Genomic DNA, 19,216 nt, shown 5'->3' with positions numbered 1-19,216 from the left:
TAGTTGGCCTTTTGGAAGTTTCTCCCATCTCCACAGAGGAACTCTGGAGCTCTGTCAGAGTGACCATCGGGTTCTTGGTCACCATCCTGACCAAGGCCCTTCTTCCCCGATTGCTCAGTTTGGCCAGGCGACCAGCTCTATGAAGAGTCCTGGTGGTTTCAAAGTTCTATTTAAGAATGACGGAGGCCACTGTGCTCTTCAGGATCTGCAATGCTGCAAAAAATGTTTTATACCCTTCCCCAAATCTGTGTCTCAACACAATCCTGTCTCGGAGGTCTACAGACAATTCCTTTGTCCTCATGGCTTGTTTTTTGCTCTGACATGCACTGTCAACGGTGGGACCTTATATAGACAGGTGTGTGCCTTTCCAAATCATGTACAATCAATTTAATTTACCACTTGTGGACTCCAATCAAGTTGTAGAAACATCTCAAGGATAATCAATGGAAACTGGATGCACCGAAGCTCAATTTTGAGAGTCACAGCAAAGGGTCTGAATACTTACGTAAATGTGATATTTCAGTTATTTATTTTTAATTATTTTGCAAAAATTACTAAACACCTGTTTTTGCTTTTATATTATGAGGTATTGTGCGTAGATTGATGATAAAAAAATGACTGTAATCAATTTTAGAATAAGGCTTTAATGTAACAAAATGTGGAAAAAGTGAAGGGGTCTGAATACTTTCTCAATGCACTGTATATGAGAGGGCATATCATGTTATTTTTATATGATTTTTAGATTCCACAGAGACAATTTAACTTCAAACAAAAGTTTACTTTACTTTTTATTACAAAAGGCAAGGTATAAGAAGCAAAATATTCAAGATCCTGAAGTTCTGAAATAAAAACAAAGAATGCTGATGATGCAAAATCCGTGGAGAGAGAAACAGAGTTAGCTTTTCAGGTTAATCACCTTTCGTGAGAATTGGGAAAAGTTAAAGATGAACAGGCTTTAAGGTAAAGTGTATTGAAAGGAATGTGCGACAAAATGAAATAACAAAAATAAGTGATAGTACAAGGTGGAAAAGGATGATAAAGAAATAAAAGGTTGGGCTGACCGTCATAGAGGAACGTCATAGAGGAAGAGAAAAAAATATTTTTTTCTCCAGGGAGATAGAGTCCAAAACTAGAAGGCAAAGCTTTGAGGAGACAGGAGAACGATTAAAGGGAGACAGTGATGACACATTTTCCACACACATGGTGTTGAGTATATGGAACAAACTGCCAGAGAAAGCAGTCAAGGCGAGTACAATTGCAACACTTAAATGTTATTTGGACAGGGTCATGGATAGGAGAGGTTCAGTGGGATATGGGCAAATCCAGGATAATTTGACCAGCTGAGGAAGAAATCTTGGTCAGCATGGTGAGTTTGGCTGAAAGGCCTGTTTCCATATCGGCGACTGAGAATGTTTGCCCATAAAAATTATTTTGTGGTTATGACAATTATCTGCTCCTTGTCAAGCTAAAACCCTACCACTGTTTTACTAGTGATTGGGAATTATCAAATGGTGGTGGGGGGGGGGGGGGGGGAATAAGCTGCACGGGTGTTCAGCAATTGAGCTGGGATTTTGTCACCGCTCAATACCTCTGCACTGCATTCAGTGATTGTAACATCTCCTCTGCTCCACAACAGTACAGGAACAGGTCCTTCAGCGCACAATGTCTGTGATGAACATGATGCCAAGATAAACTAACCTCATCTGCCTGCACACGATCCATCTCCATCTATTCCCAGCATATCCATGTGCCTATCTAAAAGCCTCTTAAACACGACTATGTTATCTGCCTCCACCACCACCCATGGCAGAGCATTCTAGGCACCTACCATCCTGTGTAAAAAAAAACCTGTCTGTGCATTAATCTTTGCCCTCTCACCTTAAAGTTATACCCTCTCGTCCTGGGAAAACGCTTCCTATCTATGTCTCACATAACTTTATTTACTTCTATCTGGTCTCACTTCAACCTCTAGTTTTCCCCAACATTTGATTTTCCAAAGAGCAACTCCTCATACATGCTGGGATTAAATATCATCTGCCATTTCTTTGCCCATTGCTCTACCTCATCTGTATCCTGCGGAATACTTTGGTAGCCTTCCTCACTGTCCACAACTCAATCAATTTTGGTGTCATCTGCAAATCTACAAACCAACTCATCTATCTATACTATTACTAAAACTCTCATCTTGTCCTCTTCCGGTTTGCGTTGTTTTTAAATTTGCACCAAAACAGTGCCCTATATCCCTAGGATTTTTTCACCACCTTACTCACCGTTCTCCTCTGCTCCAAGCGCACCAAGTTTTGTTCCGATCGGTGAAATATTACAAAGGTTACTGGTCTGTTATTCGTCGGTACGGCGACACCCCTTCCGGCACCCGCTGTCAAGATAAAAGCTGAAGGAGGGAGTGTGGGCTGTGTTCCACGGGCGGGGGCTGGCTGTGTTCGAGGGAGGGGGCCGGCTCTGTTCGCGGGCGGGGGCTGGGAGCGCGACAGGTGATGGGGACGGGAACCGGTGAGCTCACACACCGCCCTCCCACGACCCCCCTTCCCCACACACCCCCTTCCATACCCACTTCCCCCCCTCCCCTACAACCCCCTCTCCCCCACAACCCCCCCACACCTCACCCACACCTCACCCCTTCCCCTACACACCCCACCCCTACACATACCCACTCCAAGCCCAAATTCCCTCCTTAATCCCTGAACGGTCCTATCTTCTCCCTGGTGTACAGTTTAAATGTAAAGTTAGACACCGTTTTAGATACAGATTTGCCAAATATTGGTAATGACTAGAGCCAGGATGTTTAGGCAATAAAAAAACTCTGAAAAAGTTTTTGTTTTTTTTAAAGGCACGGAAAAAGGCATTTATTGACAGAAAAAGGCATAAAGGGCATTTATTTCCACCACCAAAATATGGTTAAAAATAATAATATAAAGGTATACTATATTAAATGACCAAAGTTGCCTGGTTGCACATATTTACTAGCATTTTTTTCAAATTATCTGGTGGTGAACTATGCCATCTGTCTGACAGAATATGCTTCAGTTGTGAAAAACGTCTTTCACCCCAACTGAGATCACTGGTGCATACCCTAAACAAGCTACAGATTCTATATTCATGTCTATACCTTGTGCATTACAACTACCTTTGAGAACTTTAGCTATGTTTTGTGTTTCTTCAAGATCTTTGTTAGCTAAAATCACTCTCTTACATTTTCCTTGTATGTCTTTACCTACATCGTCAAGAACTTTACAAATATCGTCAGTTACTTTGTTGAAAACATGCAAGTTATTCACTAACGTTTCACCACGTTTCTCAAGGGAAGTGGTAGCTTGTGGGAAGTTTGCAAAATTGGAAGCAATACACACAAGAGGGACTTTTTCTGCATGATTTTACTGACGATTCTGACTGCAGCAAATTCTTCTTCTTAAAAACAGTTGATGATTTATTTTATCTTTTCAAAATTTGCAGCATAGTAGAGTACAGCAGAGAGCCATGTACCCCACCTAGTCAAAACGGGCTGAGGAGGTAGCGGAATCTCGGGTGCCATTTCCTTGAATAACTGCACTCGTGACGGTACTTTGAGGAAGATTTTCTTGACATTGCCTAGGCGATCGAGATTTGGAAACAAGCTACGTTTGTGCTTGGCAATTGTATGAAGTCCTTGAGCTAAGCATGTCAAATGCAACATTTTTGGGAATAAAACTTTAAGTCATATACAGAAGTACATTCTTGTGTTTTATACTTTCTGGCCAAAGTACCCCAAATGAAATGTAAACAACTGAGCAATAGTTGAGCTGTTTGACTTCCCCAATACTCCCGATGTCAACAAATACTCCTTTGATGGTTGACCTGCCTCCAGTGTACTGATGACCATATTGGCAACATAGCTCCCCACAGCATCAATTGTCTCGACTATTGGGATCCATATTTTGTTGCATGCAACTTCATCTCTAATTTTCTGCACAACAATGTTGAAGTTGCTGTCAACATAATTTTTCCATAATGATGACTCGCTTGGTTCCTCTGTGTATTTCTCTAAAAAACCTCTGAGAGATTTGTTTTCCAATTTCCACAGTGGAATTCCAGCATCAATGAATGCCTTGCACAAATCACTCGTAAACTCAGATTTGCGACTGGAGCCAGCAATAAATGTAATGAGGAGACAAGCTTGGGTATTTTGCTTGGGTAGTCTAATCATCAGCGGTATCAACATTGATTTCTCAAATTTTAGATAGCCCTTGTCTTCTCCCTGCTCCCCATCCCCTTCCAGCTCTCCTTCTAGTCCGACTGTCTTCGCCTCTTCCTTTCTTTTTCCCATCCCCCCCCCCCTCCCCACATCAGTCTGAAGAAGAGTCTCAACCCAAAACGTCACCTATTCCTTCTCTCCATAGATGTTGCCTCTTGAGATGCGTTGAGTTTCTCCAGTATTTTTTGTCTACCTTCGATTTTTCCACCATCTGCAGTTCTTTCTTAAATAGATCTTGGAGAAGGCTGAACCAGCGGGCAGCAGCACGAACGAATGAATGACCGATTGTGGCGCCCCCGGTTTTGGCCCAGTGGTAGAAGTTTTCTTGTAAGTTATACTATGTTAACATGTTAATAATAACATTAATATTAACGTATTAACATAGAAAATGTCATTGTAATCACGGTACAATTAGAGAAAATAGCACGACCTTTTAGCAAAACTACAAAAAAGACTGATTTAGGCACTCGATCGTGAAAAAGGCATTATCCTGGTGAATTCATCAAAAAAGGCATAAAAAGGCACATGGCATTTATGGCAAAATCCTGGCTCTAGTAATGACGATGAGATGAGGAGTTGGTGGGTGCAGGCATCTGGTAAAGTAGATACAATTACCTACTATTCTTTTGATGAAGAATACCGGAAATATTAAAATTTTGGAAAAACCCAGCAACCCCCACAATCAAGATGTGGATTATGGAGATGTCGGAGACCTTACATTTGGAAAAATTTAGATTTGTCTTAATTGACAAACCAGAATTATTCATTAGAATATGGTCTCCATTTATAGATTATTTGAAGGGGTAGATTGGTCCGGCGCGGAAGCCTGACTGAAACCTGAACCCAGGACTACATGAATAGTTATGTTCTATGACCTACGGACCTATCTCCTAAGTTGTATTATTGATAGTTTATCCAACTTTTCTAATTTCTTTTCTTTCTTTCTTTATTTTTCCTATCTATAAATATAAATAAATAATTAGAGGCAATGTTAATATGTAACTGATAAAGGAGGACCTCAGCTACTTTGGTAACTGTGTCCCTGGAATCCTGGATATTTAATATGTAATCATTAAACAGTTTGTATTGGTTTGGACTATGATATGCAGATGCCTCTAATAGAAAATGTATTTATAAAAAAAAAAAAAAGAACATCAAGACTTGCATTCACACAATATGTTCCATCACTGTGGAGGACAGAGATGTTAATGGAGCCTATATTAATTCTGTTATTGACTTTATCGTTCAGCATTACTCTTGATTGGGTGTGGTAAAATAAGAGATCTTTCTGATTAAATATTCAAATAGCCCCGAGCTGCACCTTCACAAATGCTGCCCTTAAACATTTCCTCCTGATGTCAGGCTCACTAACCTAGAATTTCCTGGATTATCCCAGTTGCTCTTCTCAAACTAAGGAACAATATTGCCGATTCTCCAGTCTTCTGGGACCTTGTCTATGACTAAAGAGAATGCTACAATCGCTGTTAAGGACACATCAATCGCCACCCTTGCCTCTATCAATATCCTGAGATAGATTCCATCAGGTTCTGGGGACATATCCACCTTAATGTTTTCCAAAACACTCAACAACTACTCCTTCTTAACATCAACATGTATCCCTACCCTCCCTCCCCCCCCCCAAAAAAAATAATCATACCGCTTCTTTAATACCAATGCAAAGTACTTGCCCACTTCCTCTCAGTTCAGTTTAGTTCATTGTCACGTGTACTGAGGTACAGTGAAAAACTTTTGTTGCGAGCTCCTCTGACTCCATATACAAATTCCTTCCTTTGTTCTTGAGCACACTTACTTTTTCCCTTGCTGTAATCAGGCAGCTGAACGGTTCTCTCATCAGCTGCAATGCGGCCCTAACCTATCCACCTCATTGAAGAACTTTGAACCATCTTCTATTGGACTTTATCTTGCAATAAATGTTGTACCATTTATCCTTTATCTGTACACTGTAGACAGCTTGAATATAATCATGTGGTCTTTTCGTTGACTGGATAGCAGGCAAACAAAAGCTTTTCACTATAACTCGGTACATGTGACAATAATAAGCCAAAATAAACTCACAGCAGCCTGGAAACAGGCCCTTCAGCTCACCAAGTCCATGCTGACCAACTCCTTCACACTAGTTCTAGATTAATCCACTTTTGCATCCACTCCCTCCACACTAGGGGCAATTTACAGAGGCTGATTAATCTACAAACGCACATAGCTTTGGTATGTGGGAGGAAACCAGAGCACCTGGAGGAAATCACAGGGAGAATGTGCAAACCCCACACAAAGCACCCGAGGTCAGGATTGAACCTGGGTCACTGGCATTGTGAAGCTCTCGCTCTGCCAGCTGCACCACCCAAATCCAAGATCATCCTATGCTCCCAAGCCTTGCATCCTTATCTTCACATTAATATTCTGGTCCTGAACTGGAATGAGCAGGCCTTTCAAAGACTACCACACATCTGGTGTTGATTTACCATCAACAAGCCACTCCCAATCTACTTTTCCTAGTTGCTGCTTAACACTGTTATAATTAACCATGCTCATTATTCCCAAAATGCACCCTAACTAAAACTTTGATCATCTGTCCACACTCGATCCCCAGTTCAACATCTGGTACAGCCATTTGCACTATCCACCTCTTGTTCCAAGAAACCTTCCTGGATGCACCTAACAAATTCTGCCCCATCAAAACCCCTGGTCCGTATATTAAAGAGTTTGTGTTTTGTGAAAAGTCACAACAGACACAGTAACAACTTTTATTCTATTGCGAATATTTGTTCCCTTTCCTGAACATGGGCATGCTTCCCAAGTATCTGGTGCAAGGTCAGAAATCACATATAAAATATCCATCCATTTATATAGTGGGTGGAATAAGTTCCCCAATTATGTAACTAAATTAAGGATGGCAGAAATTTAACCATTAGTCTGAAGGCTTTTGTGATTCCTTGATATGTTTTTTTTCTAAATATAGCAAAAGCAGATTTTAAAACATTGACAGGCAACTTTGATGGGCTTTCTTGTTTGAGAGAAAAGGGATTTTTATGTATTTGAAAGGACTTCGCACAAACTTTCCATCTTAAAATCCAAAATAATTGACTTGTAAAGATAAAATGTATTTGTCAAAGGCAGACTGAGGCACAATTATCATCATTTTATTTTACCATGAGCAGGTATTTTGAGATCTATTCATAGTAGCCCCCAACCTTGACCACTTCCCCTACCTTGGCAGCATTCTTTCCTCAAAAGCTGACATCAACTCCGAGGTCAACCATCGCCTGAGTTGTGCCAGCAGAGCCTACTCCAGACTCAGGAAAAGATTATTTGAAGACCGAGACATAAAGGCTCAAACAAAATTGCTGGTCTACAGAGCCATTGTCCTCTCCAACCTGTTGTATGGAGCCGAGTCATGAACCACCTACAGCAGGCACGCGAGTGCCCTAGAACAATACCATCACAGATCCTTATGAAAAATTCTGAGGATCAGCTGGGAGGACAAACGCACCAACATCAGCGTTTTGGAGGAAACCAACATGATCAGCATCACCACCACAATAATGCAGCACCAACTTCGATGGACTGACAATGTCATTCGCATGTCCAACACATGTCTCCCTAAACAGATCCTGTACTCTTAATTGAAGGAAGGTTGGTGAGCCCCCGGCCGACCAAAGAAACGCTTCAAGGACAACATCAAGAACAGTCTGAAGAAATTCCACATCACATCGAGCAACTGGGAGCACATTGCACTGGACAGGCGCTCCTGGAGGAAATCCATGCAGGAAGGAGCTGCACGTCACAAAATGGAACTATGCCGTGTCGCAGAGACAAAGCGACAGCACAGCAGGGAGAGAGAGAAGGGGGCTCGACGACTGCCAACCGCCAGTCTCCACTGCCCACATTGCACCAAGGTGTGTGGATCTCGTATCGGCCTCTACAGCCATCTGCAGACCCACAAGTAGACTACCCTTTGGAGAAGAGAGGACAGTCATACTCATTTCAAGTGACCACCGATGATGATTCATAGTAGCCCCCATAGTAGTCCTATGAAACATGGTGCATTTATAGAAGCACCAATTCAGATGCATTCAACTAACAATATCAAATGCAGTTTATTCCATGACTGAAAGCCCTGTCCCACGGTACGAGTTCATTCCAAGAGCTCTCCCGAGTTTAAAAAAAAAATCAAACTCGTGGTAAACACGAAGAATGAACTTAGTGGGTACGTCGGAGCTCGGGGACGTCACTTAGCGGCTCGTAACGCTAACGGCAGGTACTTGGGAAGACTCGCTAACGGTAGGTAAGCACGGGAAGACTGGTGAAGATTTTTCAACACTTTGAAAAATGTCCTCGAGCGCCTCGAGTACTGACGAGTCGCCATTACCGTAAATCTCCGAGTTCGAATCAGGGCAAACTGGGGAGAGATCTTGGAATGAACTCGTACCGTGGGACAGGGCTATTAGCCAGAAGAGCAAAGTTCTCCCAGTCATTAAGGGTCAGACACAAAAGACTAGTGTACTATTTAAGAACTAAAAGTGAGGAGAAATGTCTTCCTTCACAGGGCAGTAAATCTTTGGAATTCATGACCCAAGAGAGCTATGGAAGCTCAGTCATTAACGACATTCAAAACAGTCTGATTTTTTTATTGAAGGAATAATGAAATATGAGCACAAAACATGATGTTGAGCTATGCCAGTCATGAACAGCAGAACAGGCTCACAGGGCAAAATGGCCTAACTCTACTCTTATTTTTTAATGCCCTGCAAAATATTCTTTCAACCAACTCCATTGAAGTGAATGTACCATTTCCTCTCATTATTCATTCGTGTGGCCAGAACGCGTTAAAAGTAGTGCTAAATATAAAGGAAGTGTTATCCTGATACATTAGGGGGCGGGGGGTCAATAATTTTATCCCTCCCCTTGCACTGTAAAAGTTAACGTATTGCATGGATACAATTGTATCCGCAATCGTTTAAGTTGAAACAGCGACGCGTTTAACTGTGCACTGTTTCCTGGCTGAGATAAGATTTGCAGGCAGCACTTTTCCTACCACCAGACGCGGTGCAATCTCTGGAGTCGGAGCGACCAAATACACACGTGCTGAGCGCGCCATGCCCGTGACGCAAATCGAAACCCTGGTTAAAATTCATTTGTACTTGCGTGGATTAGTAATAGGTCAGAGGAATGCAGCCTCATGCAATGATGGCTGAAAAGAGCTGATTTCATTTCCAGGTGCACTCAAGCGTCATTTACGCACTGCGGCACACGAGAAGAAGGCGGGAAAACTATGTGCAGGTCTCAGAGAGAGAGAGTGAGGGAGGGAGAGAGAGAGAGAAAGAAAGAAAGAAAGAAATGTCCGAAAGCTCATTTGTCCCCGTGTCCGACATCAATATGTTTAAAGCTGAGAAGTAGATTCCTTGCAGAAGCGATAGGAATAATTGTTTCGGTTCTTCTGCTTTGCATCATGTGAGGCTGAATGACAAATTGCTTTTGTTTTATTTGCCTTTGCACACTTCAGTTATTATTTACGCGGTTATTAATTATAATTATAACTCGAGTGCCTTTGAAACTGGGACACTGGAGTTCCACAAACTGCGAGGGAAGACATGCGCACAACCTCCCATCAGCTCTGCCAAGACCATCATTCATCTTACGGTCGCATTTAAAACAATATATATATATATGCATTATTCTATTGATAGCAAAGTGAAACAAATGTAACAGGCAGAAGGACCCAAATCACTTGGCGTTTTGCAAACATGAAGAAAGGTTAAAGCCACTTTAGGGGGGTGGGGGAGAATCCTGACAGCGCTACATTCGAATCCGCTAGGTCGCTATCAATTAAAGTAGACAGGAGGGTGAGGGGGGGAAGAGTGGGCGAGGGGTGGGAGTGAGGGGATGGAGAGTGAGGGGATGGGGTAGAGAGAGAGTGAGGGGTGGGGGAGAGTGAGGAGGGGGTTGGGGGAGAGTGGGGGTAGAGTGAGGGTGTGGTAGAGTGAGGAGGAGAGGTTGGGGGAGAGTGAGGGGGTGGGGTGATGAGGGAGGGGGGGGGGAGTGAGGGGAGTGGGGTAAAGTGTGGGGAAGAGGAATAGTGAAGGGGGGAGAGTGAGGAGGGGGTAGAAAAATGAGTGATGGGGAGAGAGTGAGGGAGGGGGCAAAGATCATCTCCGCTCTGTGATCTTTGGGAGAGTGAGGGAGTGGGGTAGAGTGTGGGGGAGGGGAATAGTGAAGGGGGGAGAGTGGGGTAGAGTGTGGGGGAGGGGAATAGTGAAGGGGGGAGAGTGGGGTAGAGTGTGGGGGAGGGGAATAGTGAAGGGGGGAGAGTGAGGGAGTGGGGTAGAGTGAAGGGGGGAGAGTGAGGGAGTGGGGTAGAGTGTGGGGGAGGGGAATAGTGAAGGGGGGAGAGTGGGGTAGAGTGTGGGGGAGGGGAATAGTGAAGGGGGGAGAGTGAGGGGGAGGGGGGGGTAGATGAGTGAGGGAGGGGGCAAAGATCATCTCCGCTCTATGATCTTTGGGAGAGAGAGAGAGAGAGAGAGGGAGTGGGTGGGAATAGTGGATGACAGACAGTCGGGGCCGGCAATGGTAGGCGGCGGCGGGCGGGCTGGGCGAGGAGAGACATCCGGCGTGAAGTTTGTCGCCGCCCCTCCTCCTCCTCCCTCCCTGCCGAGGAGAGCGATCGGACGACGAGTGCTTTTAACCGGACCCGAGTGGGATTAACACGGCAAAGCCCCGCTTGTCGAGGCCTTTCTCTCTCTCTCTGTCTTTCTCTCTCCCCCTTTCTTTCTCTCTTTCTTCCTTCCTTCCTTTCTCCCTCCCCTTTCCTTCCCGGACCTTATCGTCGATGTCTTTTCTTCTTTTATTTTGTTTGCATCTGTTTTTGTGTATGATTTTTTTAAATTTGTTGTTATAAACCCATCCTCGCCTCCTCCCCCCCCACCCTCACCCCCCTTTCCCGAAATCGATAGCAGCGCAGCTCCGGGTGGCCCGGGTCGTGTTGCCTGGCGGCGGCTGGTGGCGGCTGTGGGGGAAGAAGAGTTGTTGCGAGTCGTATCCAGGGCCTTGTTCTCTTTCTCCTCCTCCTCCTCCTCCTTCTCTTCTTCCCTCCACTACCGCTGCTGCTTGTTGTCTCCCCGCCTGCTTGCAGGGGGGAGGGGGGGGAGAGAGAAAGGGAAAGACATCGACATCGCACTGCATCGGCCTCTGGAAGTACAGGCGAGACGGACCGACCGGCCGGCCGGCGGGTAGGTGAGAGGTCGCTGGTTGTGGGGTGGAGGGGAGGGAGGGAGGGAGGAGGTTCGCAAATGTAGGGAGGCGGGGGGCACGTAGAGGCCTTTGAGGCCCCAGTGTGTGTGTGGGGAGACTGAAGGAGGTTTGCAAACGGGGGGACGGGGGGGGGGGGGGGAGAACCAAAGGCCTATGAGGCCCAGTGCAAAGATCCTATAGCGGAGCCCAGTGTGTGTGGTTTGCAAACGGGGGGGGAGAACCAAAGGCCTATGAGGCCCAGTGTGTGTGGTTTGCAAACGGGGGGGAGAACCAAAGGCCTATGAGGCCCAGTGTGTGTGTGCGGGGAGGGAGGGAGAACCAAAGGCCTATGAGGCCCAGTGTGTGCGGGGAGGGAGGGAGGGAATGGCTGACTGTGAAGGAGATTTGCAAATGAAGGAGGGGGAGGGGGGCATCAAGGGCCCTTCGACGCCCCGAGTTGCGACGGGCGGTGCGGTGGGGCAACTAGGTGAGGTGAGAGGCCGCTGGTTATGGGGGGAGGGGGAGGCGGGGAGACTGTGAAGGAGGTTGTGCAAGTGCACCAAAGGGGAGAGCGGGAGACACGGCGGTCGCCATGTTGTTGCTGGCTCGGTCGCCGCCGACGGGCCTGACTTGGGCCAGGGCAGCATACGCCAGGCCCGGGCTGTGGTTAGGCCCGAGGCTGGCACAGGCCCGGCCTGGACTGGACGGGGGGGGGGGTTGGGGTGTGTGCGCACCCAGCGCTGGTTAAGATGAAGAACATGTGCTTCCCTCTAATGAATGGCGAGAGCTCGGTCCCGCAAATTAAAAAAAAAAAAAAAAGCAGAAGAAATGCTCGCCATGTGCGCTTAAAAAAGAAAAAGAAATTTACTTTTTTTCCGGGGGATTTCTGCTCGTGTGCGTGACACGAGTGTTCCCCTTCCCTCCCCCTCCCTATGCGAGTTTGCAAATCAGCCGAGGTGCCTCGTTAATAGCCCGGAGGCTTCCTCTGTACTTTTGTGAGCGTTGTGACCCTGATTCTAGTTTTGGGGCAACACTTATTGTCAGTTTACACCCCCCCCCCCCCCCCCCCCCCCCCCCTTAGTCCTTTATGTCCGGATGGTGGATTCAACTAGCGACGCCGCTTGTTGTGTAATATTTAGCTAATGTTCAATGTGTCTGTAAAAAAGGTGCTTGTCAACTCGCAGGGATAAAGATTGCCCTCGTACCCACTTTAAAAAATGTCAGCGAGTCTCGTAGCTGTGTCAGCTAACTACCGGACCGCACTGCGTCTGTTGCCGCGAGGTTTGCTGCAAAAAAACTTTTCTAGGGATGTTATGTAGGCCTTGGCCTAACAAGAGCGTATGCTCGTCATTTATTTTAAAACATCGAACGCCAAAAGTGTCTTAAGCTTTGCGCTAAATATGTAATCTACTCGACTAGAATTTTGTTTTCCTGTTTTGATCGCCCCCAATCAACATTTTAGTTATGCACCCGAAATAATTGCTTTTGCCGTCAACCAGGCAGACTTGCACTAAAATTGTTTTCTGCGTTGCACTAATGTCTCTCTGTTAAATGTACGATGTCAGAATTAAATTGCAACTTTTCATGTTGTCGGAATGACTTTTGATGAGTTTTGTTTTAGAGCTGTGTAAAGTTGAACCGTTGCACTTTGAGCCATTCTGATTGTGGCTGAATATTTCTAATTAGGAGTCATTTAAATTCGTTTATTTGTGTGTACGGCAAACTCTTTTCACTCATTGCATATGAATAACTGGAAACTCAATTTGATTGCTCCTGTAAAGTGGCCCTGCAGTGTAATAATTGAAAATGAGAATCTTATTATTTTACAGAAAAGTTGTAAGGTATACAGCTTAGATTGTTTTCCTGTGGTTCAATTTGTGTATAAATCATCTATAATCAAAACGTTTGTAATTTGTGTAATACCGTAGAATTATTAAATTGGCTGTTTTCTGTGGACGTAAAGACCCCATCAATTATCCTTTTGGGAAGAAACGATAAATTGAAAGACTGAAGTGTAAATCACACAAGATACCACTGTTGTAAAATGGAGAATGAAATGAGAAAATAGTCGTTATATACATATTTTAGGGACAATCGGATTATATGGTGAATGAATAAGGGGGGCAAGGAGTGTGATAAAGTAACAGGCTGACAGCTTAATTTCAAAATATCCAAAAAGACGGGACCAAAAAAAGGACACCACAGGTTAGAAGCATGAAATATGTTGGGATAAAGTTAGAGATTTAGGTGACAAGAAGTTCAAAGATGCATTAAAGAATAGAATAAAAGCTGCATTTATACAAGCACCTTCCTGTAGTAAAATATCTATGAAGTCATGTTAATCAACCAAAGACAAACCACCATCAGTGGGCACCTGGTATAGTAGATGTTATCTTGGTGTGAGGATGGTTATTGTGTATCTGGGATTTTTGGGGAGTGAAATTCAGAGTTGGAATTCAGAAGAGCATATGTCACTGCAGTTTGTAATACTAGAGGATGTTATAGCTAAGAAGGAGTTAGGGAAGTCATGGGTCCCTGCCTTGAAGTTCGATCAAAGAACTGAATTTTAACTACCCTAGAGATCTGTGGAGGCTCAGTTGCTAAGTATTCAAGCAAAGATTCTGATTGTGGAAAGAGGAAATGCTAAATGTGCTGGGAGTATTTTGAGGGACCATTCTGATTCAATCTAATGATGATAATTTTTTTTTTTTTCAGGTAGAGTAAGGTTAAGGCAGATCAGATAAAGGATGTGAATTAAGATGTTGTTTATGGCAATTTTAAAGGTGAATGTAGATGGTGGGGTTGGAGGGACCCATGTAAAATTAGCTATTTCCTCTTTTTTCAGCTGTGCTAGAAAAGTGTGAAGTATTTCAAAAGTATGCACAAAACTGCAATGTTAGATTTGTGAAAAATACATTTTGGAAATATTCGGGTCAAGTAACATTTATGGAGAGAAGAAACAACGTTAATGTTTCTGGTTGACCTTTGATCACAGGAAAGATAAAAACTGGTCGATCTGAAACAATCTCCATAGATTTTACGCAATCTGCTGAAGAATTCCAGCATTTTCTGCTTTTACTTTGCAGTAGTGTAATCTGTTGGGGTTCATTGTGCAGTTAGCTATTCATCAATAACCTGCAAATATATTCATAGCTATATACATTTATATTGACATTAGTTTGCTCTAATTGATCAATCTTAACTAACAATTATACAAGAAAATTGATAGTTACAAGATAGTAATGTACTTGTGAGGTACAAAATGTATGAATTCTTGAATTAAAAACATTCTCTTGCTCTGGGTTCAATGCCAAAATGTTCCTGGCACAGTTCCTGTTCAAGCTGAAATACACTGGCTTAATGAACCAAATTCTAAGTTGTGATATTGAAATTTGTTTCAAAACTTTTGGGTCAGTAGAGGAACGCCCGTTAGTTTCATAACCAGTTGTTTGCATGTATATGCTGATGTCATATGAGGACAAGGTGAGTCGTGATACTATTCACTGGATTCTTTGAATAAGATTCAATGACTGGACTGCTGTAACTCTGCTAGTTACATTATGGCTCTGCATCTTCCAATGCATAGACAGACTGGCAGATACTGCTGAGTGCAATGAGGTGTTTGTATTGATTGAATTTGCTCCGTTAGTGCACGTACGTGTCAGTGCTCTCAATAGAATAGCTTTGTGGACTCTGTTTTTAAACAAGGTTTGAAAGTATGATTATGGAGCTTGTTTCATGTTTGGGCCCCCAATGTTTTCATCCATTCCAGCATATTTGCCATTGCCTGATCAGGTTGATGATATTCCCATTGGGTCATAGTAGAATTTGGGAGCAACTGCTTGGTGAATGATGAGCATTATTGACTGCTTAAGATCTAAACAATCATTTGTTTTAGTTATACAACACAGAAATTAGCCATTTGTGCCGAAGTGTCCATGCCAATCGCGATGCATACCTATACTACTTGCATTTGGTAGTATAAATATGCTTCTTTCCTATACAAGTTCAAATGTCTTTTTAATGCTAATGGTATTTGTCTCTACCCACATCCTTTGGCAATGTTTTAAATATAACAGCCACCTTAGTGTGGGAAAACTCACCCCTTGGATCTCCTTAAATTTGTCCTTTCTTGCCGTAAAACTTCACCCGTCTAGTTTTAGACTCCCTACCCTTGGAAAAAGACTGGACAACCAAGTCATTTATATATACAGTATAAAAATATGTTAAACAAAAATTGTCCCAGCACCAAATTTTGCAGTGCACCTCCGGTTATCAGCTTTCATTCAGAAAATCATCCCTCCGCGCTACTCTGCTTCTAACCCAATTTTAGATCCAGTTTGCTAACGCATGTTGAATCGTGTGCCTTTGGAAGCAGTGGATTTTGTCGAAGGCCTTGGTAAAATCCACGTAAAACATGTTAACCGCCCAACATGCATCAATCTTCTTAGTTATCACCTCAACAGAAACTTGAATTCGTGGGGCAGGATTTAGCCTGCACAAAACGGACTTCTGATCAGTCTCTGCCTTTGAAGTGAATATACATCAGCCTTCTGGGACTTCATCTGACCTACCAGGTGAATACCAATGGGAAATATTCATTTTGGATCTCACTCGCATCCCCTGGCTCCACACAAAAAAACCCACTTTTGCTCCCTGAAGGGACCTATTCTTAAGAGCTGCTTTCTTCTGATATAGCTAAAAGTTTTTGTAAGTCACCTTAATGTTACGTTCCCATGCCATTTCATGTCCTCCTTTTGCCGCCCCCCCCCCCCCCAAATTAAGTTCTCTTCTGCATCCACTGCAAACTTCACAAATAACTCGCCTGAAGCCAAGATGCTGGCACTTCCTCGTTATTTCTGATCAAACCTTCAACTTCATTTGTAAACTAGCATTCTCTAATGTTAGTGTCTTTACTCATGTTAGTGGAGACATGCAGGTTCTGCTATTACTGTCTCAGCTTTAAATGATCGTCACCACCTCTCCTGCCCCCACCTCTGTTTATCTATGTTGATTTTCTCTCTAGCGCTGCTCATGATCTACTTTGCTGGTCCTATCTTATATGGTTGAAATTGGCTGTCCCCAATTGAAGAACTTAACTTTGAAGGACCAATCTCATCCTTTTTTCATGACTACCTTGAAATCTACAGAATTATGGTTTCCAAAGGTTCATCCACAAACTGTTCTTTGACTTGTTATTTCTCATTCCTTATAAGCTTGAGTACAGCCCCTTCCTGACTAGGACCCTCTGTATTGTTTTAAAACAAAACCCCTTCAATGCATTTTAAAGATGCCACCCCATACATTTAAGCTAAGACAATCCCAGTCAGTATTGGAAAAGTTAAAATTGCCTAGGACTACAATCCTACTCTCTTAGTGTTGCACTTTGCCTACATATTTTGAAAAACTTAAAATTAAAAAAAAACAAAGCTGGAAATATTGCATCACTCTGAGATTGTAGATAGATAGAAATATCTCAATGCCAACACTCCTTAATTTGCATTTTTTTCAAATAAATTGCTAGCAGTGTTGCTGCTTTTTATTTTGTGGTTGAACTAATTCTAAGAGTATTTGCAGCAGCCCTGAGATGTTACTACTTTGAAATGTATTTTTTATTCTACATGCTTATAGCTGTCTTTTACATTTAATTGGTTGACAGAAGTCTTGGTTGGTTTCAGTTCCCAAGTTTAGAATGTTACTTACTGCAAAGGTGTATGTACCCATATTTAACAGATAATAAATAGACCGGAATAATTTAAGAAAGGGTCACTGTTTAAGAATAAACGGTAGGCCATTTAGGACTGAGATGAGGAAAACCAGGGAGTTGTGAATCTTTGTGGAATTCTCTGCCACACAAGGCAGTGGAGGCCAATTCACTGGATGTTTTCAAGAGTTAGATTTAGTTCTTGGAGCTAAATGAATCAAGGGATATGGGGGGGAAAAGCAGGAACTGGGTACAGATTTTTTATGATCAGCCATGATCATATTGAAGGGCCTACTCCTGACCTATTTTTCTGTGTTTTTTATGTCTAAGTCATTAAAATCTTTTGAGCCTACTTTGCTTTTCAATAAGGTCATGGTTCATCTTAACGTGAGTTTGTTGCACAAACCCTACGTTGATTGTGAAACATCCCGAAACTTATTGATATAGCTTGAACATACTCAGCAACTGAGCCTCCCATTCTATTCCCATCTTATCCCTGAATGGCTGATCCTCAATTTGAGACTGAAGCTCTTGTTTTAGTCTGGGGAAACCATAATTCCTGCATATACTCTGTTTGCCCATCAGAATTGTATATGCTTTGGTAAGATCCCCTCTTATTCTACGCCCAATAATGTCTTGAAAGACAAATCCACCACCCCAGGAATTGATCTGGTCAAGTGTTATTGCCCCTGCTGTATTGCAAGTATATCCTCCCTGGGATGTAGAGACCAGATCTGCACACGATATTCCACATGTGGTCTTGCCATACCTCCATGTAAATAATGCCATTTTTGCATGTCACAGTGACAAGATTGGCCATTCGAACAGTTGTAAATGTTTTTCTTCACCCAACTGTGGAGATTCGCTCATGTAGTAGATTCAGGAAAAAAATTGGTGTTAAGGTAAACTTTGCTAATGGTATGGTGGGGGAAAATCGCATGGAGCTCTGATCAGCCATGGAGGGAATGCATTAGGAGCTGAATGGCTTACTGCTTTTTTTGTATTACTTATGTCAGGATAGATATGAGAACACATATCCCAGGGTGGCAGAGCTAAATATTGGAGTTGTTGAAGGGACAGGTGTTGCAGTGAAACCTTTCCCCATGGAAACTTAGATCATTACATCTCGCACATGAGCTGCAGCATCTTGTATTTGTGTAGCTGAGCAGGCAATTGTTTATAAATGAAGAAGTTGTGGAGTTTGGCTGTATTTAAAATATTGGAAATATATAATTTCCCTGAAGTGTGACCCATTTCCCATGCACGTTCTGAAGGTTGCAACAGTGTCCTGGGGCACTAGTTTGCAGACATTTACTTTCTGGTGAAATAGACCTTTTCTTCCACTGATGTATAGTTCCCAGCTACTGCATTTGGGTAGATTTAATAAGGATCAACGTACTGTGGTACAATTCTAGGAGCTCTGCAAAGGTCAGATGGAATGTAGGATATGGATATTGTAACATTTGAGTTTTTAAGCAAATTGGATAGCTTGCACGTGGATTTAGCCCAAGGGAGATACTTGATACGTAGGAAGGGACAGCGGATGCTGGTTTACACCAAAGATGGACACAAAATGCTGGGGTAACTCAGCGGGACAGGCAGCATCTTTGGATAGAAAGAGTGGATGACCTTTCGAATCGAGACCCTTAATGCCACCCATTCCTTCCATTCCACGATGCTGCCTGTCCTGAGATGCTGCAGCATTTTGTGTCTTTCTTCAAGATAGTACAATACAGATAGAGCCTTTGAGCTGCAGTTTATAGAGCATGAAAGTTGTCAGGTTAGAGTTTATAATAACCGTTTGCTTATAAAAATAAGAGAACGTTAAATAATATTTCAAGACTAATATTGAAACGGTTATAATGGTGTGTTATAAGTTGTGGAAATTGATTCAATCGAGTAAGATGCCAAAGTTTCACAAGGTTGTGAACAGTTTAGTTCAACTTAATCAAATATCTTGATAATTAGAACTTAGCTTGGAAGATTTCTAGTTGGAGTTAAACTAGAAGAAATTGTTA

At 43.0% G+C, this 19,216-nt stretch overlaps 1 protein-coding gene across 5 annotated transcripts in view; it reads left to right on the top strand.

Annotated features, from left to right (window-relative positions):
- larp4b (La ribonucleoprotein 4B) overlaps positions 1-19,216 on the top strand; it is a 105,827-nt gene that overhangs the window by 4,061 nt on the left and 82,550 nt on the right. Inside the window, exon 2 of one of the 5 annotated variants that reach the window (XM_033044760.1) lies at positions 11,461-11,493. The gene's annotated coding sequence lies outside the window, so the exon portion shown is untranslated. Of the gene's footprint in view, positions 1-10,895; positions 11,505-19,216 lie in introns of those variants that run through there. The other 4 variants (XM_033044774.1, XM_033044747.1, XM_033044752.1 and 1 more) reach the window with 4 other exon arrangements.

Source organism: Amblyraja radiata, chromosome 2, assembly GCF_010909765.2.
Source record: "Amblyraja radiata isolate CabotCenter1 chromosome 2, sAmbRad1.1.pri, whole genome shotgun sequence".
Taxonomy (NCBI): domain Eukaryota; kingdom Metazoa; phylum Chordata; class Chondrichthyes; order Rajiformes; family Rajidae; genus Amblyraja; species Amblyraja radiata.
The sequence above is the reverse complement of the archived record's forward strand: the minus strand, read 5'-3'. Positions and strand labels throughout refer to the sequence as shown.